The 25,777-nt window shown below is 36.2% G+C and overlaps 1 pseudogene; it reads left to right on the top strand.

Annotated features, from left to right (window-relative positions):
- Positions 1-536: 536 nt before the first annotated feature.
- LOC139875086 (disease resistance protein Roq1-like) lies at positions 537-7,391 on the top strand (annotated as a pseudogene).
- Positions 7,392-25,777: the final 18,386 nt, after the last annotated feature.

Raw genomic sequence — 25,777 nt, 5'->3', positions numbered from 1 at the left:
TAATCTGCTCAGCCCATCATTGTACTATATATATGTGATAATACAATGGAATATATCATGGGAAAATATATCATCCAATATACACTTATATTTAATAAGGTCTCACGATAATTTTATCTTTAGCGTTTTAGGCTTTAATAGCTTCTGAGTTCGATTTGACCCAGGTCAAAGTCCAACTAATATATATAGTAGAAGTTTGTTGTTAATATTAGACAAATTGTTCTGTTATTGTTGTCTCTACTATTGACTGTATGTTATTCCCATAATCATGTCATATAATTAAGATCACTGATTGCTACTCTTAATTTTTTACATTATCATTTATATTTTAAAATTGTGTGGGGTTGATATTTGCAATTAGTTTTATCAACTTTTGTTACTAGTGTAATTTAGTTTGTTTAGAAAGATAAATATGAACGGTTGTGGATTGAGATGATATGAAAGAAGACTATTGAAAATTCACTTACTCTCTCAGATCTTTTATTCATCAAATTTTCTTGTGACTTCATTTCATACTTCATTTTGTATCAATCATCATGGTTAAGATCACTGAAATTTCACAACAATCTTCACCGAGTTATGTTTACGATGTCTTTCTAAATTTTCGAGGTGCTGATACTCGTTATAGTTTCACTGATCACCTCCACAAGGCTTTGGTTGATGCTACCATCGACACTTTTTTAGATGATGCTGAGATTCAAACCGGAGGAGAATTGAAACCAGAATTGGAGAATGCAATCAAAGCATCGAGAGCCTTGATTATCGTGTTGTCCGCAAATTACGCTTCTTCAAGATGGTGCCTTGATGAACTTGTATTGATCCTGGAGCAACATAGGAGCTTCAATCAAATTGTTATCCCTATTTTCTATCATGTGGAGCCCACCGATGTCAGAAAGCAACAGAACAGCGTTGCAGTTGCAATGGCAACTTATAAACAGAGGATGGAGACAGAATCAGATGCAGAGAAGAAAAGTGAATGCGCTCAAAAGATAGATAAATGGAAGAAAGCACTTACTGAAGTTGCTGATTTAAAAGGGAAGAATGCACATGGAAGGTAAATATAAAACCTGCATCCTATATGTTAACTTGTTGTACTATATATATTAATGATAAATCTACCAAAACTATATATTAATTTTGAATGTTATATTTTTCACCTTTCTTCTAGAAACCAGAATATGCTCAGTTTTTCTGTTTGAAACTAAACTAATTAGTTAATAATATTTATAAAAGTTTTTACTATGCTGCATAATTATGTTGAATAAGACACACATATAAGATCACAAATTGGCCTCATGCTTGAAAGGGCAAAGATAATAAATATCAAGCATATCTTCAACATCTAGCCCACAATGATACTTTGTAATCAGCCAGTCAGGCCTAATAATTAGTTGGTCAACCTAATAGATTAGTAATGAGCATCACACTGCTTAAGCTATGTTTGAAAGTAAGTGCTTTAAGCGTTTGGTTTCATAAAAAAATTATTAAAAGATAAGCAGCAGATTAGATCTAATCTTTTCATTTGTCCTTTTATTTACCCTCTGCACAAAACTAATTTTTGCCAAACATACTCTTAATTAACACTTAATTGAATGTTGTATTAGAAAAAAATTAGATTTTGTTTATACTAAAAATAAATTAACAGGTTGGAGACGATACTTATCGAAGAAATAGTTAAAGAGATCAGCATCATATTAGAGATACACAAACGGAGTAATATTCCACACATGATTGGGATGAAGTATGACATTGATACCATTGAAGTTTTCTTGAGAGATGATTCCTTACATCTTTAAGTTGCACTTTTTTGAATTCGAAAGAAGCTGCTTTCTTGAAGATATCGAAAGGAGGTGTACATCATCGAATGGATTGCTTGATTTACAAAAACAGCTCCTTAAGGACTTTCAAGATGGAAGTTGGATGGACATACGAGATACTAATGTGGGAACCTATAAGATTGAGAAAATAATTCATAGGAAAACAACTCTTCTTGTTCTTGACGGTATCAGTAAAAATGAGCAGTTGGATGCGTTAATCGGTACAAAAGCCCTTCATTCTAGAAGCAAAATAATAATAACATCCAAAGATGAATCAGTAACAGAAAAATGTAAGTTGTTTGAAACAGAAGTTTCACCAAATCATATGAGGCACTTGCTTAAAGGGTTAGGTTTGTATGAGTCAATACGACTTTTAAGTTGGCATGCCTTCTGACGCAATGATCTCAATGAAGACGACAAAAAAGACCTGAAGAAGGTTGCAGAGTAATGCAACGGTCATCCATTGGCTCTTAAAGTTTTGGGTAGTTCTGTACGTAATGAAGACGCTACATGGGACGATATCTTAGAACCACTAAGTAAAAAGATTATTAATCTTGACGTTCAAAAGGTGTTGCAAATAAGTTTCGACTCATTGCCACATGTAAAGGACAAGGAACTCTTCAAGTTTATTGCCTGATTTTTCATTGAAGAAGATAAAGATTTCAGTGAAGAAATATTAAAAGCATGTGGTATATGCAGATCATCAGGGATCAAGAATCTCACCAAGAGATGCCTTCTCACAGTAGATGATTTTAATAGATTAAAGATGCACTAGCTTCTTCAAGATTTGGGAAGATATGTAGTCAAACAAGAATCACCTGAAAAGCCATGGAAAAGAAGTCTTTTATGCCATCATGAGGAGTCCATAACAGTGTTGCAACAGAAAAAAGTAATAATCTACTTCGCTAAGAGTACATTCTTTGAAGATTTTGTATGATGAATACATTAATAAATTCTTTAATATCTTGATATTCTTTTTATTATGCAGGGAACAACAAAAATTTAAGGTCTTGTCCTTGATATGAAAGCATTTGAAGATGCGACTTCGCGTGAATCAAGTAGTGTCCATGACTACATCAATGTTACATCATTTCCCTTCGTTGATTTGGTTCTAGGTTTATGTTTCCATAGTGATAGTCCACAAGTTGTCTTTGAGACCCTTGCATTTAGTAAGATGTGTAACTTAAGAATACTACAACTCAACTATGTACAAATTAGTGGATCGTACAAATATTTTCCTAAAGGTATAAGGTGGTTGTGCATGCGTGGATTTCCTTTGAGTTCTATACCATCAGACTTACAAATGGAGAATATGGTCGCTCTTGACATGTCTAATAGCAATCTACAAAAACTTTTGACCACGCCCAAGGTACTAGATTACATATTTTTCTTTCTGCAATTTGTGATTATCTATCTTTGTAAAACTAACATGCATCTTTTATATAATTTCCATTCTTCAGGTGCTCAAGTCACTTAAGTTTCTTAATCTCAGTGGTTGTTGTAAGCTTCTAACTATGGGTAGCTTCTCTGCATTCCCTCTACTCGAGAGGTTGACACTAGCAGGGTGTATGAATCTGGTTGAGGTTAGTGAATCGATCGGGAATTGTGATCGGCTTGTAGTCCTAAATATGAGTGAGTGCCATCAGCTGAAAAAGCTTCCGAGGAACATAGGAAATTTAAAAAACCTAAGAAAACTATTGATAAAAGGATGTTTAAATCTTGGCGAGTTTCCTTTTGAGATTAAGGATATGGAGTCACTAGAAGTGCTTGAGGCTAACAGTATTAATGGAGAATCCCAAGTGTATTCCTCTGTTATTTTGGAGGCTACACCGAGAAATGTGAAGTCTTTTTCAATTTCTTCACCGAAATCACTAGTAAGTTTCTCACTAAAAAATAATAATTTGTCTAACAAATCTTTTCCAGTCGATTTTATGGGCCTATCGGTATTAAAGGAGTTGTATTTAGATGATAATCCAATTGATTCCTTCCCTAATTGTGTGAGAAGCCTAAGTAGGCTGGAGCATCTTAGTTTACATAATTGCAAAATGCTGAAGACAATTTTATGTGCTCCACACACAATATCGGTTTTGAATATCAATGAGTGTGATATTTTGAAGAAGGTAACTGATGCAGGAATTATTAGTGGGCTTGCTAGCATTGGGCTCGCTGAGTATTTTGGGGAAACTGGTATTGGGCCGCCTGATGGGCCTGTTGTTCTTATGTTTCTGGAACGAGAAGGAATAGGCTAAAAGCCCTTTACTTGGTCAGGAAGCAGGAGGAGTTGTACTCCTATTATAATTATATTAGTTATTTGTTTTAAATAAGGATTTTATCCCCTTAGCACTTTTAATTCAATAAGGATTTGGAATGATCCATTACTATAAATAGGACCCTATGTACGTGCTTTTTCTTCAGTTTTTGATATTACCAATCATTCAGTTTAATAAAGTGAGCTGTGAGCTTGTTTTCAAGTGTGTTTATATTCTTTTAACCTGTAATTCTAGTCTATTCATAAGCAGCCATCAAGATCTACATTAAGTGGTATCAGTAGTCAGGGATGGCTGATCGAAATCGTCGTGGACGGTACGTTCATGGTTATCATCCTCGATTTGATCCTCATGATGCTTTTGATCCACGAGACGCGGAGATCGAACGCTTGAATAGGAGAATTGCCGAGTTAGAATTAAACCACACATATGAATACGAAGGAAGTGAATCGGACCGAACCCACGACCAGTGGGCAGATCAAAATCCCTTCGCAACCAGGAGACCACAACGGGAATACAATGAAGATCCGCTACGAAATCTAGGAATCAAATTTTTGATACCTGAGTTTAACGGATCTATGCATCCACAAGATTTTCTAGATTGGTTAAGCACGGTTGAGCGTATCTTTGTTATCAAAGATATCCCGGAGAATCTCAAGGTTAAATTGGTAGCCATAAAGTTGCGTAAACGCGCTTCTTTATGGTGGGAACATGTTCGGAAGTCTAGGGTGTATGCCCGAAAATCTAAAGTGAAAACATGGGATAAAATGAAAAAGTTACTTCAACGACAATTCTTGCCCATAAATTATAGGCAAGAAGGTTGTGTGGAGTATCATGACCTCCAACAACACTCCTTGAGTGTCGACGGGTTGATTTCAGAGATGGAATTAAATTCCTTTAACAGGTACGAAGTTCGTGCTTCAGAGCCAATTTTTAATTTGGAATGCGTTCTCGAACCTCTGGTGGATGAACCTATGGTGGATGAAAATACCAAACCCATCTATGATACGGATCGTGAGGAGGAAGAGTTACAAGTGTACGATATTAACCTCACTTCCGCACTTTTGGACACCCAACAAAAATCAGAGGATGAGTCTGATAGTTTTGGAAGTAAGTTTGCAGATGTGGAGCTACTGTTTGTGTTGGAAGAGCTTTTAACAGCTCCACACCAGAGTATGGCAGCCTCCTCAGATTCTAATAATTTATCATAATTGTCTATTTCAAAACCCAAACCCGAGCCAATTAACTCGAGCAAATCCAGTGAAATCTGTAATGAATATTCGATGTCCAGCCTTAGTTACAAACCTTCTGATGACACGAGTTCTTTACCGAATATTGCTTTGAGTGGTAATGTCTCGTCAAAAGTGTTAAATATTTCAAATAATTCGGTTTATGGAAACGTTACAAATGTCTTAAGGGATGATGATATGATCAAGATGGCGATTGTCTATGATAAACAAAACCCGTTGATGCCCTTCATTGATGTTGAATACTCGAGGACGAGTCTTTTCGAAGAAGGGGATGATGATGCAGGAATTATTAGTGGGCTTGCTAGCATTGGGCTCGCTGAGTATTTTGGGGAAACTGGTATTGGGCCGCCTGATGGGCCTGTTGTTCTTATGTTTCTGGAACGAGAAGGAATAGGCTAAAAGCCCTTTACTTGGTCAGGAAGCAGGAGGAGTTGTACTCCTATTATAATTATATTAGTTATTTGTTTTAAATAAGGATTTTATCCCCTTAGCTCTTTTAATTCAATAAGGATTTGGAATGATCCATTAGTATAAATATGACCCTATGTACGTGCTTTTTCTTCAGTTTTTGATATTACCAATCATTCAGTTTAATAAAGTGAGCTGTGAGCTTGTTTTCAAGTGTGTTTATATTCTTTTAACCTGTAATTCTATTCTATTCATAAGCAGCCATCAAGATCTACATTAGTAGCTTTTTATCCAGACATGTCATTAGCACTTGATAGGTGTATCTGTTATTCTGATACATTATCTTTGACTGAGATTCAAGACTATTACAAAAGGCAAGCTATATCAGAAATTGATGAATCGATACTTTTTAGTTTGGGCTGGATAAATTTAGAATATGTGAATTATCTTAGCTTATGGATAACATGTTTTTACGGGGTCTACTCCGACCCAAAAGAGATGCAATCACAGGTGATTGTTTGTTAATCTGTCTTTTCTTTTCTGCCATGTTAAGTTAATGCAAGTGACTGAAGCTAGTTAACAAAAGCTGAATGATGTGACAGATGCTTTATGAACATGAAATATTCAGCACATATCTTAAAGCCCTTCACTCATCGAAGCAACAATGGGTCATCATCAGTTACCTTGCAATCAAATCGAAATAATTGTAGGATTCGTGGGCTAAATGTGTGCATTGCGAGTTCACGCTTAGACACTAGTGCTGCTTCAAGAATTGCAATAAGGAATTTGACAAAGAACTGCTTCTGAATATACCAACCTATGATGTATGTTCTCTCAGAACCTAATGAAGTTAGAGTATGGTTAAGCCATTGGATGTTTGAGAACAATGAGTTTGAAGATGGGGATGAAGTTAGTGTTTACGTCAGTGCAAAAGAATCTTACAGCTATTATTTTACCAAAGACTATTCCATTAATGATAAAGAATATGCAGATGTAAGGGAGTATGGAATTAGCCTTGTGTATGATGAGGAAAACAAGAAAGAAGATGAAGATCCTTTGGCTTATTACAAGTCATGGAATCATATCATCACTCGAGAGACAGCTACTAAACTTAAAAATGAAAATTATTACCTTGTGGTGCCTCAGTTGACTTTTATCAATTGGTCCAAGTTTTATCCGCAGGTGTGTTACTGGCCAGATAAGTTCTCCAACAGAATGCAGTCAACACAATACAACCAAATGAAATTAGAAGACATGTTTTGTATATAATATGGGTATTTATTGGACTTGTTTTGTATCCAATAATTACACTACTATCATGTATCTTGCTCATCTTGCTTCTGTTAACCCGAGGTGATTTTGCTAAAATGAAACAATTTAAATATATAGAAGTCATTTAACTCAAATATAAATACTAAGTAGATTCAAAAGCAGTGGATAATTAATCTTCGCAGGTAAAGCAAGAAAAGTTTACCTTTGTTAAAATACATGTCCTTTAGGATGTTGGTTGACAAACCATAAAGCGGCTTCCCACCAAGTACACAGGTTTCCTAAGACATGGGATTTCTCTGCACCACTACTGGCCTTGAATTAGTTGCATTTGATATAATGTACAAATATAATGAAATTTATTTTAACAGAATTCATGACACTTGTCTAAAACCTTAACAAGCTTAAGCCAAATACATACCATATAACCCCAGCCGGAGTGCAATAGAAACTTACAGTACCAAAGTGAAACAATTAAGAACCCTAAAATTCCGAGCTCTACCTCCATGTTTGACTTCATCACCGGAAGAAGTCGAGATACTTGATGTTTTATCCAGCTTTCGTTTATATATATATATATATATATATATATATATATATATATATATATATATATATATATATATATATATATATATATATATATATATATATATATATATATATATATATAATCATTTTGCAATAGCAACTATTTATTATGAAATTGTCCACAAACAAAAAAAGGATGAGTAGTTACAAAAAAGCAGAACTCGCAAGAATAAAGACCCTGAATTAAGCTAGAAATTACTATCAATTGGATTTCATATTTGTAGAAGTAGAAAGCATAAGATGATCCCAGAGGTGGAGCAAGGATTTTATGATATGGGGGGCTTACTAGACAATTAAAAGAGTCAAACCAAACAAAACTAAAGGAGACCAACTTCCGATATAAAACCTATTTTATTTTTTTAATACATGTATAAATAACTACTTTACGAAACTTTAGTAACTATTAAACAATAAAAAATGCTACAATAAATTTGCATTATGGCCCATCTAAAAATTAATAGACAAATTTGTACGATATGTTTCAGAAAATAGTACTTTGTACTTAGGTTTGGAAGGTTGGTAGTAGGTAACCCAAACAATTATGTTAGATGAATAATTGAGGGAGGCTTAGCTAAAATAATTAAATATGAGCTATTAATATTTCATTAGAATCGGGTCTATTGGGGGAGGCTGAGCACCCCTCTGTCCCCTCCCTGTCTCCGCTACCGGATGATCCCACAATCTGAAAATATGAGGTTTGTATTGCCTTCATGTGGAACAGGAGTTACTGAACCAACTTCTACAAAACCATAACCTAATCCAAATAAGCCTTCAACAGCTTCCACATTTTTATCAAAGCCAACAATGACCAACCTCATGATCCAGCAATGCAAAGAAAGGATTTACCACTTTTGTTGCATTAAATAGCCAGCCATTGCAGAAAATTATTTTGTCTTGTAAATAATCTTTCAAAGGCATAATAACCCGTGCAAGCATAAACCACAGTCAGTATAAACCACAAATGTTTATTTCGAAAGGTTTCATGATCCTAACAGAGTTTGCTTCAGTACCACATCAAACATAAAATGGTATGTTTGTACAGAGCAGCTCATGAGCAGCTCAGATTTGAAAATTAACGCAAGACTAGGAGAGGTCTGTTGTACCCGCAAACCATTTGTATGTTAGAGTAGGAGTTATCTGAATCCTAAGTACTGTTACTGCAATATTACCACGGCTGCTCAACACGCAGTATTCCTGATTTTTAAGACTTTAAACAACACTACAAGTACTAATTGGTTATTGTGCGGCTGAAACCTAAAATTAGTTAATCTGAGATGTTGACTGCTTCATCAACTTCTTTTAATGGGTTACTGCAAATTTTGAGATCATACTGTTGTCATGACATTATGGTACAAGGTACTTTCCACATGTTATTGTGTTTATCCTTAGTCCTTAGGTGATCTAAAACCAATTGTTTTGGTTCTTGTTTGTTGAAACCGATATTTACTTCTTGTGAAGTTATATTCCATTGACAGTTTATACGATTCATGTTTCTATAAGCACTATCTAGAAATGTAATATGTATTTTGTATTCAAATAAATCAATCCATGAAACTACAGTATCAATTACCATGCAATGTTACAATATCAATTACCATGCAATGTTACAAAATCAATTACCATGCAATTTTCGTTCAATCTCAGTGCATTAAAGAATCTATGTTCGGAAGCGCATATACACCTTACGTGACTGTTTCCAAGACTCTATGTCCGGAAGTATACACCTTACCTAGTTTATTTATGTATATAAGAATCTATGTCACTTGATCTTAAATTTTCCAGCCGTTTATTTTGAGGACTGTTTCCATACACACATATGAAGTATATGTTTCAGAGATGCTTGCAAGTAGCTTGATTGGTTCGAATCAATCAGTTTTATGATTCATTCAAGAAGCGTTCTATTTCATTTTGTATCAATGGAAACTGACTAGCATGCCATTCAAAGGCTTAATTTATAAACCAGTCAGATTACCCGCTTTATCAAACATTATATAAAGAGAACTAGAGTCGTACAATAACCAGCTTTCCAGTTTTATGTATTAATTGTCAAGTCCCACAGCATACATAACATGGAAGAAGGAAAACGATAACTAATATGCATATAAATCGCAATGTAATTTAAAGTTAACGGATTATAGTTAAAGATCAAAGTAGATAAGCTCCACTTTCGAGGAAGCTCGTGGGAACCACATAACATCCTTATCGAAGTTGTACTTTTCATGCGCATCAACACTTGCATGAGCTCCGATTGATATTTTTTCAAGAATGGGAGAATGAGCAAGTAAAAGCTTTATAAAGAGCGACAAGGGTCTTGATCTTTCTACATGCATGATATTTATAATTTTTAACCGTTGAATGTCTGGTCCAAACAGTCAGAAGCTTCCAAATAAGCTAATGCTAGTTTCACATCCAAATGCATGTTTCGAAGACCCTAGAAATACATTAAAAGTGAGACCATGCATTAAAAGTACACAAGAGAAAAAGTTTAGCACTCTTTACCCGATTAGTCACAGTGATTCGTTCTAAGTTAGGTGAGTTACGAAGAATGAATAAAACACATTGAAGTTGAAACAAATCACCAAATTTGAAGTTTAGAAAACTGTGAGGGTGAAAGTAAGATTTTCAGTTACCAAACAAGATATGGAAGAAGATATGAAAGAATATATGTGAACTATATACACCGGATTTTAAGTTCTCTTGCTCAAACGCTGTATGATGAAGAACGAAAATTAAATATTATAATTAAAAATTCAAATCATACCTGGAGAAAATACCCATCGAGAAATAAATCCCCAAGACATAACATATTACTTAACAAGCTAGCAAAATTAACTCTTTCAACTCCTTGAAAGGGTTTTAAGAAAACTATACCAACCACACTAAGACATTTACTATGCAATAATTGAAGCAAAGTTGCATCAGAGAAAGTTAAGACCACTAACCGAAACAACTTAGTAGACTTGATCTTAAAATTGTAAACGTTGGTGCATGCATCCTGTTTCAACGTCTTAAGTTGTGGTAAGTTGATGATAGCTCCATGCAAGTTAGCCCCAAATGCAATATTCTTGAGCAAGAGATTTTCAAGATAGAGAAATCCTTGAAAATCGAGTGGTGGCTTAATAATACAGCTTTTAAGTTCAAGCATTCTCAATTCTAGACAGCGAAAAAAATAACATGGAAGTTGATAACGTCGGTTTTTATTAATAAGGACAAGTTCTCTAACACCGTCTCGTGACAAGGATAAAATCCACTGATCGACTTCTTGAAAGCTATCAAGAACCATGTTTGGTATGTAGCGATGTAACTTTAAGATAGGACCCTTGAGGAAGTTGAATATTTGGTTTGAGATTGTAATAAACCCTATGCCCAAAAGCTTCATTTTCGGCAAACTTTTCAGAGAAATGCTTATCAAGAACCAACGAGGTCATTGAGGTCAATTTGTACCTCCAACTTTTTGATAAAACGTGTGTCCTCACAGCATCTTGAACGGGGAGCTTCTCTAAAATCGATTCTAACAAATTCTCAGGCAGGTCACTGATTCTATCCACTTCAGATGAAGTTACAAACCTCCTCTTAGTATTATTATTATCTGTCATTAAATTCAAGAAAACCAACACTAGTAGGTTATTAAAAAAAAAAAAAAAAAAAAAAAAAAAAAAAAAAACAGATTCATCATAACTAATAGAACAAGTTGGTATTGCTAATAATCTTAAATTGTGCTTTTGTTACAATGGACTTGTAAGTAACATGAAACGTGACAAAATAGAGATTTTCTGCAATACTTAAAAACCTGAGTGGAAGGTTATTAATGGTAAAAATGAGGGGTACCCAATCTTAAATGGATGTGTTAGTCGTAAAACAAAATTATTATACATGAAACTAGGCACGGAGTGAAAATGTGGAATTTTAGTTGATCAATGACAGGAACATTTTACTTATACCAAAAAAAAGGTAAAAGGTAGAAGGTTTTTCCTATTCGGGCTACCCGAGAGGGCGAGTAATCCGACCTCATACTCTGGTGTACGACGTGTTGGTGCATGAATCCCCAGCCGTAGTTTATTCTTACGTTTAGTACATTCGGTTATGTAATAATGTTATTTACTACTGACTATTGATTACTATGGTGATTGTGCGTTCTTAGTTTATTAAATAATCAATATGTTAAACTGCACACAGTCGACCGAGTGTGTGTACACACTTGACCGACTGTGTAAGTCAGTCGACCGACTGACTGACACACTCGACCGAGTGTGTCTGACTTGCAGTATATATACGGGTTTAGACTTCTTTGATGAGGTTACTCGTCCCATTTGTTCCAAATCGTTGTTTTTCGTCTCCAGAAAACCCTAACACCGAATACCACCGAAATACATCGTCTAGGTGTCGATCTAATCTAGGTTTTGCACTAGGTTCGACCAATTCGATCCCGAAACAACCTTTATCTCGATTTACCTCTATTCTATTGTGTTCCGCCTTTAGTTTAGAGTTCAAGCGACCTAAGATCCATAGATTTATCGTCTACAAAGTGGTATCAGAGCTGGAGTCTCTGGTTTTTGCTTGATCAAATCGTTTTTTTTTTGTCAAAGTTTGTGTTTTTGGTGTTTTTAGGTTTTTGGTCTATTAATCTGTGTTTACACGTTATTGTTAGTGTTTTTATTGTCAAAAGGTGTTTCTGGAGTGCTTATTTTCGTTATCTACGTGTCATTTTTGAGTTTTCCATCCATAATCGATTGCAAAATTGATTTTTGTCTAGAAAACCCTAATAGTCGACCACCTTCTGTCAAGAACACACTCGGCCGTGTGTGTCCTGACAACCGACCGAGTGAGTGCTAAGATCGACCGTGTGTATTGTTCCACCGATCGTGTGAGTTTTACTTGAGCCGTGCGAGATTCCCTAAGTCAGCCAGCCGTGTGAGTTTGTCACTCGACCGTGTGAGAGTTTCAATCGACCGTGAGAGTTAGACAGTCGGCCGTGTGTGTTTGCAATACCCAAGGCTTATATAGTAACGAAGTGCTGCCAAAATTTGTTAGACAATCGGCCGTGTGATAAGTACAATCGATCGTGTGTCTTATACAGTCGACCGTGTGTCAGAGATAGTCGACCGTGTGACTTAATCAGAATCTTAATTAATCTTTTATTTTCAAACTTAATCAGTTAACATGTTGGACACTAATGAACAACTGACAAATGAATATAGCGCGTTAGTAATTGCCCCTGGACTACAAAAACTGTTACTTAACGAAAGCGAATCTGGATCGACAAATAAAGTACCTCGACTTGACAATCTTAAAGACTTCTTGGACTGGAAAGTTAGGTTTGTTATTTACTTAAATGGTGTTGACTCTAGACTTTGGGAATGTATTGAGAATCCATTTGTTTGGCCTTGTGGAGGTGATGGTGAACCCAAAGAAAATCAACAGTTTAGTCCTACAGAGCGTTGTCAAAGGACATTTTCTAGCAGTTCAAAAACCGTAACAAAACCGCGTATACTCTTTGGTTGGACCTTCAATCTGCAACAGAGGGTACTGCTACTTATCGGGCAACAAAAGGTAAGGTATTGAAGGATGAATGTAGGGCATTTGCTACTCTTCCATCAGAGTCACTGGGACAAACTTTTGAGAGATATCGTTTACTGGTAGCAGAGATGGCGGATTATGGGATTGATGTACCTGATGATAAGGCAGTCAGGGTGTTGAAAGATGGTCTTCCAGAAAAGTGGGACCATGAGATTGAAAAGATTCAGAACATGTACATCACATCAGGTCGTACGTTAACGTTGACAGCTTTTACTTCTAAGTTGATGGAGAAGGATATTCAGGTAGAAGCTAAGAGGAAGAGGAAGAGACTTGGTTCGGTAGTTGCTTCTGCATCCACTTTAGCTTCATCTTCTGGTCATGCTCCATTACAAACAGCCTATATTACAGCAAATGCTTCTCAAATGTCTGCTCCACAATCTCAGTCTGGCTACTTTAATGCTAAATCACAAGCTCAGACTCAGAATTCTCCTTCTCAACAGACTCAGACTCAGACTCCTGTGTTTCAAACTGAGAATATCAGGAAGAGGCCCATCGAATCAATTCAGGAAGATATGGCTCTGGCAGCTATTGTTGTTAACTCATACAACGATATGATTAGTGGACAAGTGATTAATAGTCATCTTGAAATTGAAGACTATGATCAGATTGATAAGGACGATATCGAAAGGATGGATATACTTTATTGCATGGGTAGCATTGTTAGACGGGCTAGGAAGTACTTGAAGAAAACCGGACAGAGGTCTTTGAGTTTGAATCGAGATTCGAAGTGTGGTTTTGATATGTCAAAGGTTAGATGCTTCAATTGTGATGAGCTTGGTCATTTTAAGAAGACTTGCACGAGGCCACCCAAGACTGGTTTTTCTGATCCTTTTCACAATACAACCATTTCAGTTACTCCACAACATGTTATTGTTGAGAAAGAATCTTCGGGGTCTATTCAATCTAAGGCCTTGACGACCACGTATGCTGATGAAGTGTGTGACTGGTCCATCACGGTAGATACACATCAAGCTAATGTTGTGTTTGTAGGTAGAACTGAAGCTGAAATTGAAGAAGAAAGAATTGCTAGGAGAAATGCAGGTTGTATTGGAAAATATAATCCGAATTGCACCTGCTATGTGTGCAAATGTGATGCTAGAATGAAAAGAGCTGAGGAGATTATGAAGTTGTGCCTCAGAAAGGGGATTAAAGATCGACTGTATGATAAGTTTCGCCAAGCTCGAGACCTATCAGATTTTGAGTTTACGACTGATTCTTCCGATGAGGATGAAGAAATAAGTTGTCATGTTGGTACTTGGTTCAGACAAGAGTTGGGACAGTTGCTCAATTGTGATCTTAAGAGTGCACAGTTTGGAGTCCAGTGTGTTAAGAGTGCACAGAGAACAAAGGAGGTTATGAAGCTGATTACGCGGATAGTACGAGTTCAGAGTCTGAGTCAGAATCAGATGAAGACACTCAGGTTGAAAGCAACAAATATGCATTTATGGCCAACACATCCGGTAACGAAAAGATATGTAATGACTCATTTTCTAATTGTTCTAAATGCATTGGTTATGAACAGAAAATTGAGAGGCTTGAGTGTGTTATCACAAAGCTTAATGAGATATCCGTTACATGTGAGACCTGTCCTAAGCTTAGAGTTGACCTTAAGAATTTAAGTTTGGAGAATCAGACTAATAAAAAGAACTATGATGATGCGCTTTTCTACCTTAATAAATAGAAATACTATGTTGATGTGATTAAGTCTTTAGAAAATCAGGTGGGTCACTTAAAATCAACGGTTATAGATGATGGAAAAGTGATTACTATGTATTTGGGACAGGTAGAGACCCTTAATGCTAAAAGGGATTCATTTAAGTTGAAATACGAGTCTGAAAAAGCTAGGATCGACAATTGGCAGAGGATGTCTTATGTGAAACAGACTTTGAATCCTCCTAAACAGCAGGGTTTAGGTTACAACCAGGTTGCCCCGCCACTTTTAGGTGAGTATATTAACAAACCAGTTGAGAAAAGTAAGGGTCCTGTTGTAGAACTAGAATATGGTAAGCCTAAAGAAGCACCTGTTGCGAGTACAGTTAAGATAGTTGCGTCGAAGAAATCTTTAGATGTTGTCTATGAAACAGAGTCAGATACTGATATCGACACTGAGAAAGACAGCAAACCATTTGAGCTTGTCACTAAACCAGTTACCATTCTGAAAAATCCTGTTAAGGCAAGTAAGATGACTGAGAGTCAAAAGGCTCAGTCTAAGAAAACCGTGACTCCTAAACAGAATAAGAAGAAGAACACCCAGGGAGTGTCACCTAAGTTTGTCAGTAAGGGCAGTATAGATGAATCAGGTCCTAAGGTAGAACAATCACCAACAGAGGCAAGTTTCAAATCTGGGAGTGTGTCCAAGTATGTTCCGCCTGGTCGTCGACAGACTGTTAAGCAACAAGTCTCATCATCCCCTACGACTAGACAACATACTGAACCACCTAGGAGATAGTTTTCACCAATTAGACGCAAAGTGTTTAATTCTCATGATTTTGATAATGTCAACTGCTTCAATTGTGGGAGGTTGGGACACAGGGCTATGAATTGTAGACCCATTCGACAGACACCAAGAAGGAAGGTTGATTTTAGTCCAAATCATTCCTTTAATAGGAGATCACCTTCACCAGTGTTTAATTCTTTTTCAGTGCAAACAAATGATAAAAGGGTTTTTCAAACTAATGATTATTATAGAAAACCTTCACCGAATAACACAGTTTGGAAACCTAAATCAGAAGTTAAGAGTGTTCAACATACTGAAGGTCCTTCTGGATCTAAAGGACAATGGGTGAAATTGCCAGTTATTGGTGTTGATGGGAAACCCACTGCCATTCGGGCATGGGTGGCCCTCTCTAACTAATCCTCTTATTTTAATGTGCATGTCGCCTACAATCCACACTTCAGTACTTGGATAGTTGATAGTGGGGCGTCCAGGCACATGACAGGGAACTTGTCTTTGCTTTCTAGTGTGAAAACAGTGGATGGAGGACCAGTTTCTTTTGCAGGTAGTGAAGGAGGATTTATTACTGCTCAGGGTGTTATTGCTAATGAGAATGTCAGCTTTGATAAAGTTAACTATGTAGAGCAGATGTCGAACAATCTGCTTTCTGTTTCACAAGTTGCTGATAAGAAATATACTGTTACTTTTGATGATAAGTTTTGTTATATTTTGAGAAAAGAGTTCGTTATTCCGGAGGACATGATTCTGATGACAGCTCCGAGATGCAAGGATATCTATATCCTTGATATGCGCAAGGCTCATGTTAAGGCAGCTACAGGCCATCAGGCCTTTGTTTCTAAAGCTACTGAACATGAGTCGATTATTTGGCACAAGCGTATGGGTCATCTGAGTCTAAGGAAGATGAATAATCTAGTACACAATGGATTAGTTGATGGTGTGAATGTTAAGAGTTTTCATATTCCTGAAGTATGTATTCCGTGTAAACAGGGGAAGCAGACTAGAAAGTCACATACTACCAAAAAGCATCATTCTGTCAATATCCCTTTGGAGCTGCTACACATGGATCTTTTTGGTCCAGTTAATTGTAAAACTCTCACTGGAGAATCATATTGCTTGGTAGTTACAGATGAGTATTCCCGGTTTTCGTGGATTGTGATGTTGAAACTCAAGTCAGACACATTTGAGCATATTAAAGTGTTGATTCTGAAGCTCGAAAGTCTGTATAACTTGAAGGTAAGAAAGATTCGTACTGATAATGGTACAGAATTTAAGAACATTCAGATGCAGCTATTTTGTAATGAGAAGGGGATACAACAACAGTTCAGTCCGGCTTATACACCTCAATCAAACGGTGTTGTTGAACGAAAGAATAGTACTCTAATCGAAACCGCAAGAACTATGCTAGCTGATTCATGTCTTCCAATTGTTTTCTGGGGAGAAGCCGTGAGTACTGCTTGTTATGTAATGAACAGAGTTCTAGTGGTGAAGAGACATGGTAAAATGTGTTATGAGCTGTTGCACAAGAGAAAGCCTAATATCAAACATTTTGAACCTTTTGGTGCACCTTGTACTATCCTGGTACGAGACGCTGGAGGGAAATTCAATTAAAAGGTGATCTCTGGTATCTTCTTGGGATATGGGAATCCAAACAAACGGGTGTATAACACTGAGTCTAGGCGTGTGGAAGAACTTTATGAGGTGGATATTCAGCGCAATGCTCCACCTCGTGTCAGTAAAGGGTTCGCTTGGCAATTTGAATATGATAAACTGTTTGATTCCTTCAATCTTCCGCCCTATGCTACAGAGGAGGAGATTTTAACTCAGGTTTTGTTTGATTCTCAAAACTCAACTGACAATGTTGTTACTATTCCACCACAGGTTCAGAATCCGGTTTCTAGCTTGCAACCTAGTCCACAGAGAGTGTCAGATACTTTTGATTCAAATGAGGACGGGGTAGTATATACAGATGACGATAGTGACCTTGAAGATGATGAGGAAGTTAACCGATCACGATTGGCAGAGGAACATCTTAATCCTCTATATAATCAACCACCAACTGTGACAGTGCCTGAACAGCCAACTGAAGCAGGAGGTGTGAGAAGATCCAATCGTGTTATTTTACCGCCTAAACGTCTACAGGATTATTATGTGGACGCACGAGGAATTCCTCATTTTAGTATTCCCCAAAGTACGAAAACTGAGGCATCAACTTTTGAGGTTCCGACCACATCAGAGGTCCCGGTGATTAACAATATTTCAACAGCAGCAGATGATGTTCAGACTGAAAGTACGAATGTGGTTACAGCATTTTATTCTTTGCTGAATAAGACAGGTAGGATATTTGTGCATGCTCACTCATGCTATGTATGTCAAATTGAACCAAAAGATGCTTATGAGGCACTGAAGTATGATGAGTGGGTTAGTGCAATGCAAGAAGAGCTGTTACAGTTTAAACATTTGAAGGTTTGGAAGCTAGTCAATCCACCACATGGCTGTGTGCCCTATGGTCTTCGATGTGTTTTGAAGAACAAGAAGGATGAAGAGGGTATAGTTATCAGAAATAAAGCTAGATTGGTGGTAAAGGGATATCAACAAATACCTGAAATTGACTATGATAAGGTTTTTGCTCCGGTTGCACGACTGGAAGCAATCAGGATTTTCTTGGCCTTTGCATCCTTCATGGGTTTTAAAGTTTTTCAGATGGATGTGGAAAGCGCGTTTTTGTACGGAGAGATCAATGAAAGGGTATTTGTTGAACAACCACCCGGTTTCGAAGACCCTCATTTCCCAGAAAAGGTTTATAGACTTGAAAAGGCACTTTATGGTCTTCACCAAGCTCCTCGAGCATGGTATGCAACGTTGTCCAATTACATGATTGAAAACGGTTTTCAGAGAGGTGTCATTGATCAGACACTTTTCATCAAATCGAAGAGACAACATCTTATGTTAGTGCAGGTTTATGTTGATGATATTATATTCGGGTCAACAGATCAGGGTATGGTTGATGAGTTTGAGAAGGTCATGCAGCAGAAGTTCAAGATGAGTTCAATGGGAACGATTAAGTTTTCCTTGGGTCTACAGGTAGCTCAAACAGATAAAGGCATCTTCTTGCATCAAACCAAGTATGTTGCTGATATTCTGAAGAGGTTTCAAATGGAAGCAGAAAGACCGGCTAAGACTCCGTTGTCTGTGAACCATGGTATTTCACCTGAGTGTGAGGGTGCCGCAGTGGACCAAACGTTATACAAGGCTATCATAGGTTCTCTAATGTATCTTACAGCTTCTCGACCAGATATCATGTTTGCGGTTTGTCTGTGTGCTCGTTATCAGGCAAATCCTAATGTTCATCATATGTTAGTGGTTAAGAAGATTATGAGGTATTTGAAGGATACACCGAGTTTAGGGTTATGGTATCCATGTGAGGATGGGTTTGATCTCACAGCTTACAGTGATTCTGACTATGGAGGATACAAGAAGGATTTCAAGTCAACATCAGGAGGTTGTCAGTTCTTTGGAAGCAAACTAGTTACATGGCAGTGTAAGAAGCAGACAGCAGTGGCTCAGTCCACTTGCGAAGCAGAGTACATTGCCGCGGCCAGCTGTACATCACAGGTCATCTGGATTCAACAGCAACTACGTGACTACGGTTTGCAAATTTCTAACACTCCTATTTATGTTGATAATACTGCTTCCATAGCTGTCACTAAAAATCCCGTAAATCATTCTAAAACGAAACACATAGGGATTAAATACCATTTCATTAGAGACTGCTATGAGAAAAAGTTGATAGATGTTGTGCAGATAGACACTATGTTCCAGAGGGCTGATCTTTTCACCAAAGCTTTTGATAAACATCGTTTTAATTACTTGTTAAATGAAATAGGTATTAAATTGCTTTCAGATGTGGTTCCTGAAAATGAGGTTCCTGACACAGAGGAACCTACTCCTGAGACTGAGTTGTGAATTGTTAAGAAACTGCTTGTAGTGTATATATAGTTTTGCATGGTAGTTTGTAGATAATTTGCATGTTTACTTTTCATTTGCATGATAGATTCGTTTTTCCTGATATTTCTGCATGTTTGCTTATATTTTTTAGATAAATTTATACTTTTGTACAGAGAAAATAGAAAAGCCATAAAAATCAGAAAAACCAGAAAAACAAATAAAAAAATTGAAAAGCCTGAAAATGAGTTGCTTATTATATTTGTGGGGAAGTGATTGCAATACTGAACTGACATGTAAGTTGTATAAAACAAGTAATACAGGATGGTTGATAATGTGTTAGTAAACTTTATTGGTCTAAGTCTAGATAGAGATGATCACACGAACAAAGCGTAAATATCATGATAAGGAAATCATGGAAAGGTTTACAGCGGTTGAGGGTAGTCACCTACTTATCACTGAATATGTACTAAGAAATGGTTGTTCAGAAACTCAATAGACGGTTGAGGTCTCCCCTACTACGATTTATACTCGGTAGCAACAGGATAATTTTTGTGAGTCCCCAAGGTGAGTATACTTTGTCTAGGATGCATACTTGTTTCTATTTACCTGTATTACTTGGACCGAAACTCCACAACATACATATCGAGTACCCGAAGGGAGGTGTTTTCTCTAAAAGGGTTGAGAAGTGCACTCCCGTATCACAGACTCAGAATGATTTGTATTTTGCAACGTCATCTGTTTCTAGATTTCAACATCTGAAGATTGGTTTTCCGTACAGTTACTACTAAAGTCAAAGACAGTAGTGCATCATTTATAGGTGTATTTATTTATTTATTTTGTTTGTTTTATTTATCTTCATTGTACTATAGCATGGAGAAATGGCAACATCAGAAAATAAAAAAAAATAAAAAAAAATTTTAAATTTTTTTTGCAAGTTATGGTTTGTTTGTGTTTGTTCATTTATGTTGTAAATAATTTGATGCGCCACCAAGCTGCACGAGAATCATGGATCAAGAATTGAACAAAGCTTCAGAGATTCCTCGGTTATCTAAGTCTGAGACAACATATATTCCAATCGGAGACTTTTTGAACGATTTAGTTATCTACATCCGAGGGGGAGAATTTATCAGATCATCAGATATAGAGAACTTAAATCATTCAGTTCACATCTCAATTAGTGAACTTTAAATCGTTTATCTGTGATATAGGATTCTGCATGTTGACCTGGCTAGAGGGAATATCTTCTGGAAGGTATCTTAGCGTTCCATCACTCAAATATATTTATCACTTCCATCCATCAAACATCATACATCATACGATTTCCGTTTAAGTATGGGGTTTATAGCAGCCGGTATGCGCCTTAACAAAGTATGCAATAAATTTGAGATTCACAAAGTTATCTGAAACGAAAAGTGTAAGTTTAAGGTAGAAGCTCATGGCTGACATGGTTGCTAGAAACATTGTGAGATGGTTCTGTTCAATCAGATTGAAAGTGCATTGATGTGATAAGAGGACAGCATCAACACGTTGTGCTCAATTGTTCTACCGGAAACATCGTGCGATCTCAAGTGAGAACTGACTTCGTGATTAAAATCTAACATTGTAAAATGTTAAAGTAATTAATCAACGTGATCATCGAAGTCTAGGGTGAAAGTTGGTAAATGTTTATTGATATGTTTGAAAGTTGTTTTGTATATGCTTTATCAAGTACTTTATGAATGAAGCGTGAAATTACATGTCAAATTTAGATCAGTTCTGATCCCCAAATCATAAGATTAAATCAGTGTGATATGCTAACTCACAAAAACATATGTTATGCTTTTCGTACTGGGCTTCATGATAAGTTGTATTATTTATTCTTACGCTGATAACCTCATTTATCTGCTAATCATGATATGCTGGATCTTGTACAGTAGTTTGCTTTATGAATTTGCATATGCTTTCCTATCTGAAAAGTCCATATTTGATTACTTGAATTAGATTAGCTGCATGTGCATCTTTGTGTAGTGTATTATGTCAAGCAACTCAGTTCTCGAAAAGGTTTATTGTGAAAGGAATTCTTTATTTTTAGTTAATTTTAAAACCAAGTTGTTTGGAACATAAAGGTACAAAGCGTGTTAAATATATACTGTGGAGATCAGTCCCAGGGGGAGTGGAATAGGAAAGGGTTTGTGAAATTGAAATCGAAATTTCCTAAGTTGTAAACCCTAAAGACAGACGACCGATTGAGGCTACACACTCGACCGAGTGAGTGTACATACACGACCGCATGCGTAAACCACTCGACCGATCAAGTTTTAAATAATGTGTTGCGTTCATAACACACTCGACCGAGTATGTATACTCGCACGACCGAGTGAGAGACACACTCGACCGAGTGTGTCTGTGGGTATAAATAGACTGAGGTCACGAATGGCTCAGAACACTTTGGTGATTTTGATCGGATTTTACCTAGATTTTTCGAAGTTAAAGGAGAAGTTTTTGATCGTGCTTTTTACCTACATCTTTTTCTTGTGATTACAGCGCCACTAACTAGATATTCTAACTCATTTTAATTTGTTCGTAATCTTTGATTTTATATTCGAAGTGCAAAACTCAAATCGAACGATGTTAAGACTTAATCTGTTATAATTGATGCTATGAACTTGTTAGTTGGCCTGTTTAGATGTTATTGTGACCAGATCTTGAAGCAAAATCAATAGATTCGATCGATTTGGAAAATTGGAGGTCTCAGATCTGATGAACACGATCGACCGAGTGTGCAACACACTCAACCGAGTGAGTTCACACATTCGACCGTTCCAAAACACACACGACCGTGTGTGTATTCACACTCGACCGAGTGTATAGAAACCCTAATTTTTAAGATTTTGCTATTTTTGATTGTTTTGTTATGATATCATGTTTAAACTGAATGGCATAGTTTTGCTTTTAGAATGTCAGGTCCAAGTAGTAGGTTAAGTGGAACATGGAAGTATGACCTGGAACGTAGGAAAGCATTGGCCGAACATAGGCCTATCCTTGTAGAGACCAAAGTTTTTGCATCCCAGTTCACGAAGGATCAGTGGAAAGGTTTAGATTGCTTGACGTTGAAGGTATTTCATATGCCCGAGAGACATAATTAATTAATGTGGCCAATGTGTTATGATCCAAGTCGGGTCATACCCAATAACAAACCGTCAACACTTTTATGTATTTATTTTAATGAGTGGATCTTTAAAATAAATACTTGACACTTAGACTTTAGAAATTGGTTTTCTAAAGATAAAATGCAAGAAATAATTATTTGGATAATTATAGGTGCAAGTTTAATTATTTATGATTAAACTTATATGTGTGTGTTATAATTTTATAAAGTGGCTTATAAAATTATATATATATATATATATACATGTGCAAGTTATATATTTATCTTTGTAATTGGTTTATAAAAATAAAAACAAGTACATGTATTAATATATAAAAGTGCAAGTATCATGGGATTTAATTTATCAAGTTTATAAAATATAAAAGATAAAAATTAAAATGGGGAGGGAAGGGGGCGGTTTTTGAGGGCTCCTAGGCACCTCCCTCATTGGTTTTATTAACTTGTAATTACTCCTAAACTAGCATGCTTGCACAAAAAAACACACACACACTTTACTACTTGCAAATTTGAAAATCAAACCTCCCTTTCATCCTCCTTTTGGCCGAAATTTTTGGGAGCAAAGAAGGGTTCTTTCAAGCTTGATTTTCTTGTTATTTTGTGTCTTAAATCCTAACCAAGAAGAGGGTGTTGATTCAAGGGTTTGTGGGTATCAAAGGCTTGAGGTTTCAAGTGAGAAACTAGCATCTTCATCATCTTCATCTTGTTTCTTCAACCTCCATTTTGGAGAAGGTATAAACACCTCTTACTAGCTCTATTTACATTTTAGTATATTTTCAAGACTAGATCTATAAATGGAATTCATGTTTAAAAGGTTAAACTACACATGCAAGGACTTAAAATTGCTTCCGCTTGATATATACATATACACGAATTTATATATACCAAAAATGGGTTTTGTGACTTTGTTTATGTGTTGAATTCCATCATACGTTTCTTCAGATTGGGAATCATTACTGTCCTAAGCTAATCCAAGAGTTCTATTCTAGTGTGACCATAGAGAAGAAGTATGTTCAGGCTAATTTCTTTGGTGTTGACTATAAGTGGACCATAGATGACTTTGCAGATAACCTTCTATTGAATTATTGGGGAGCCAAGATTTACTGTTCTAGTAAAGATCTTAGGAAGATTTCTAGCAAGTTTGATGCCGTTGGGGTAGCTTCTCACATCACTAAGCCAGGATATGTAATTGGTTCTAGCAGTATTGAGGTCAGAGAGAGCGATGTTAGGGATGACTTGATGCTTAACATGAGAATTATCAAAAGAAATGTGGTGTTTAGAGATCCTCATGATGATATACTATCTGGTACTGAGGCTGGTCTATTGTACTATCTTATGGAACATATCAAGGTGAAAGTTGTAAAAGTTGGTTTGTAATAATTATTCATTCATTTTGGTTTGTAAAAGTTGTAATTAATCTTGTAATTTCTTGATGTAATTTATTCTATTTGGTTTGTAAAATAGAATAGGTTGTTATTTCATTTTCTAGAAAAGAAATGTATTAGGATATAATTTTGTAAAGAGAAAATGAAGATTCATGAAGAAGATTACAAGTTGGAACTTTGAAGATTACAAGATTAAGGTGGAGATTTTGTTTAAAATCTCTTACTTGTTTAACCCTTTAGGTAACACTTGTTTTGGCTAAACAAGTGCTTACCACTTTGGCATGATTGTGGACTTTTATTTTGCATGCTTGTATGGTTTTTTGTATGTGTTTGGTTGATACAAAATCTCTTGAAACAACTTGCAAAAATGACATTATAATTGGTTATAATTATAATAACATGACACTAATAAATGGTTATTAGGTACTAGATGAAATTGTAAATAAAATGGTTTATTTAAAAGGTAATGAATTGGTAATTGGTTTACTAAAAGGACATGAAAATAGGTTTTTCATAAAACACTACACACCAAATGCATGTTGGTGTATAGCATTTTGTTTTCTAAACTAGAATGCAGAAAACATAAAATCCCTTTAACTAAAAGAAGGTAAACAAGTTAAACGCCATCCTTTTATGGAAACACTTAGACATATTAGGAATCTCTTGATGGGATAAAGGTCACCTAACCGTCATGAGTGAACTAATATGAATAAGGTACACTTCGCATACATGTGGGATAAAGGTCACCTAACCACTTGTAGGTTAAGTCTACATGTTTACACAAGTAGGACGACTTGATTTGGGAATCATGAACTTAGGGTCACCGAAGCATGAGGAACAAATAGGCGTTGATGGGATTAATATGCCATGCAAAAGGATTGCATGATCCCATAACTTAGAAGTTGCAAAAGGATTGCAATTGTCATTATGACTACCTAGCTAAATCAAATGACGGGATAAATGAAAGGACCCTTCCTAATCCATCCGGACAAAGTCCACATCGATTATGAACGGTTCACAACAGTTGATTACATCGCGAGGTACTTGACCTCTATATAATACATCTTACAAACATTGCATTCATTTTTTGAAAAGACAATCTTTCATTACATCTACGATTGACGACATGCATACCATTTCATAATATATCTTACTATAATTGACTTAATAATAATCTTGATGAACTCAACGACTCGAATGCAACGTCTTTTGAAATATGTCATGAATGACTCCAATTAATATCTCTAAGATGAGCAAAAGCACAGCGGAAGATTTCTTTCATACCTGAGAATAAACATGCTTTAAAGTGTCAACCAAAAGGTTGGTGAGTTCATTAGTTTATCATAAACAAACATTTTATAATTTTAATAGACCACAAGATTTCATATTTCCAATTCTCATAAATAAACGTCCCATGCATAGAGACAAAAATATCATTCATATGGATTGAACACCTGGTAACCGACATTAACAATATGTATATAGAATATCCCCATCATTCCGGGATCCTCCTTCTCACATGATATAAATTTCGAAGTACTAAAGCATCCGGTACTTTGGATGGGGCTTGTTGGGCCTGATAGATCTATCTTTAGGATTCGCGTCAATTAGGGTGTCTGTTCCCTAATTCTTAGATTACCAGACTAAATAAAAAGGGGCATATTCGAT

The sequence above is a fragment of the Rutidosis leptorrhynchoides genome, chromosome 11 (assembly GCF_046630445.1).
Source record: "Rutidosis leptorrhynchoides isolate AG116_Rl617_1_P2 chromosome 11, CSIRO_AGI_Rlap_v1, whole genome shotgun sequence".
Taxonomy (NCBI): Eukaryota; Viridiplantae; Streptophyta; class Magnoliopsida; order Asterales; family Asteraceae; genus Rutidosis; species Rutidosis leptorrhynchoides.
Note: the sequence above shows the minus strand (reverse complement) of the source record. Positions and strands in the feature narration are given on the sequence as shown.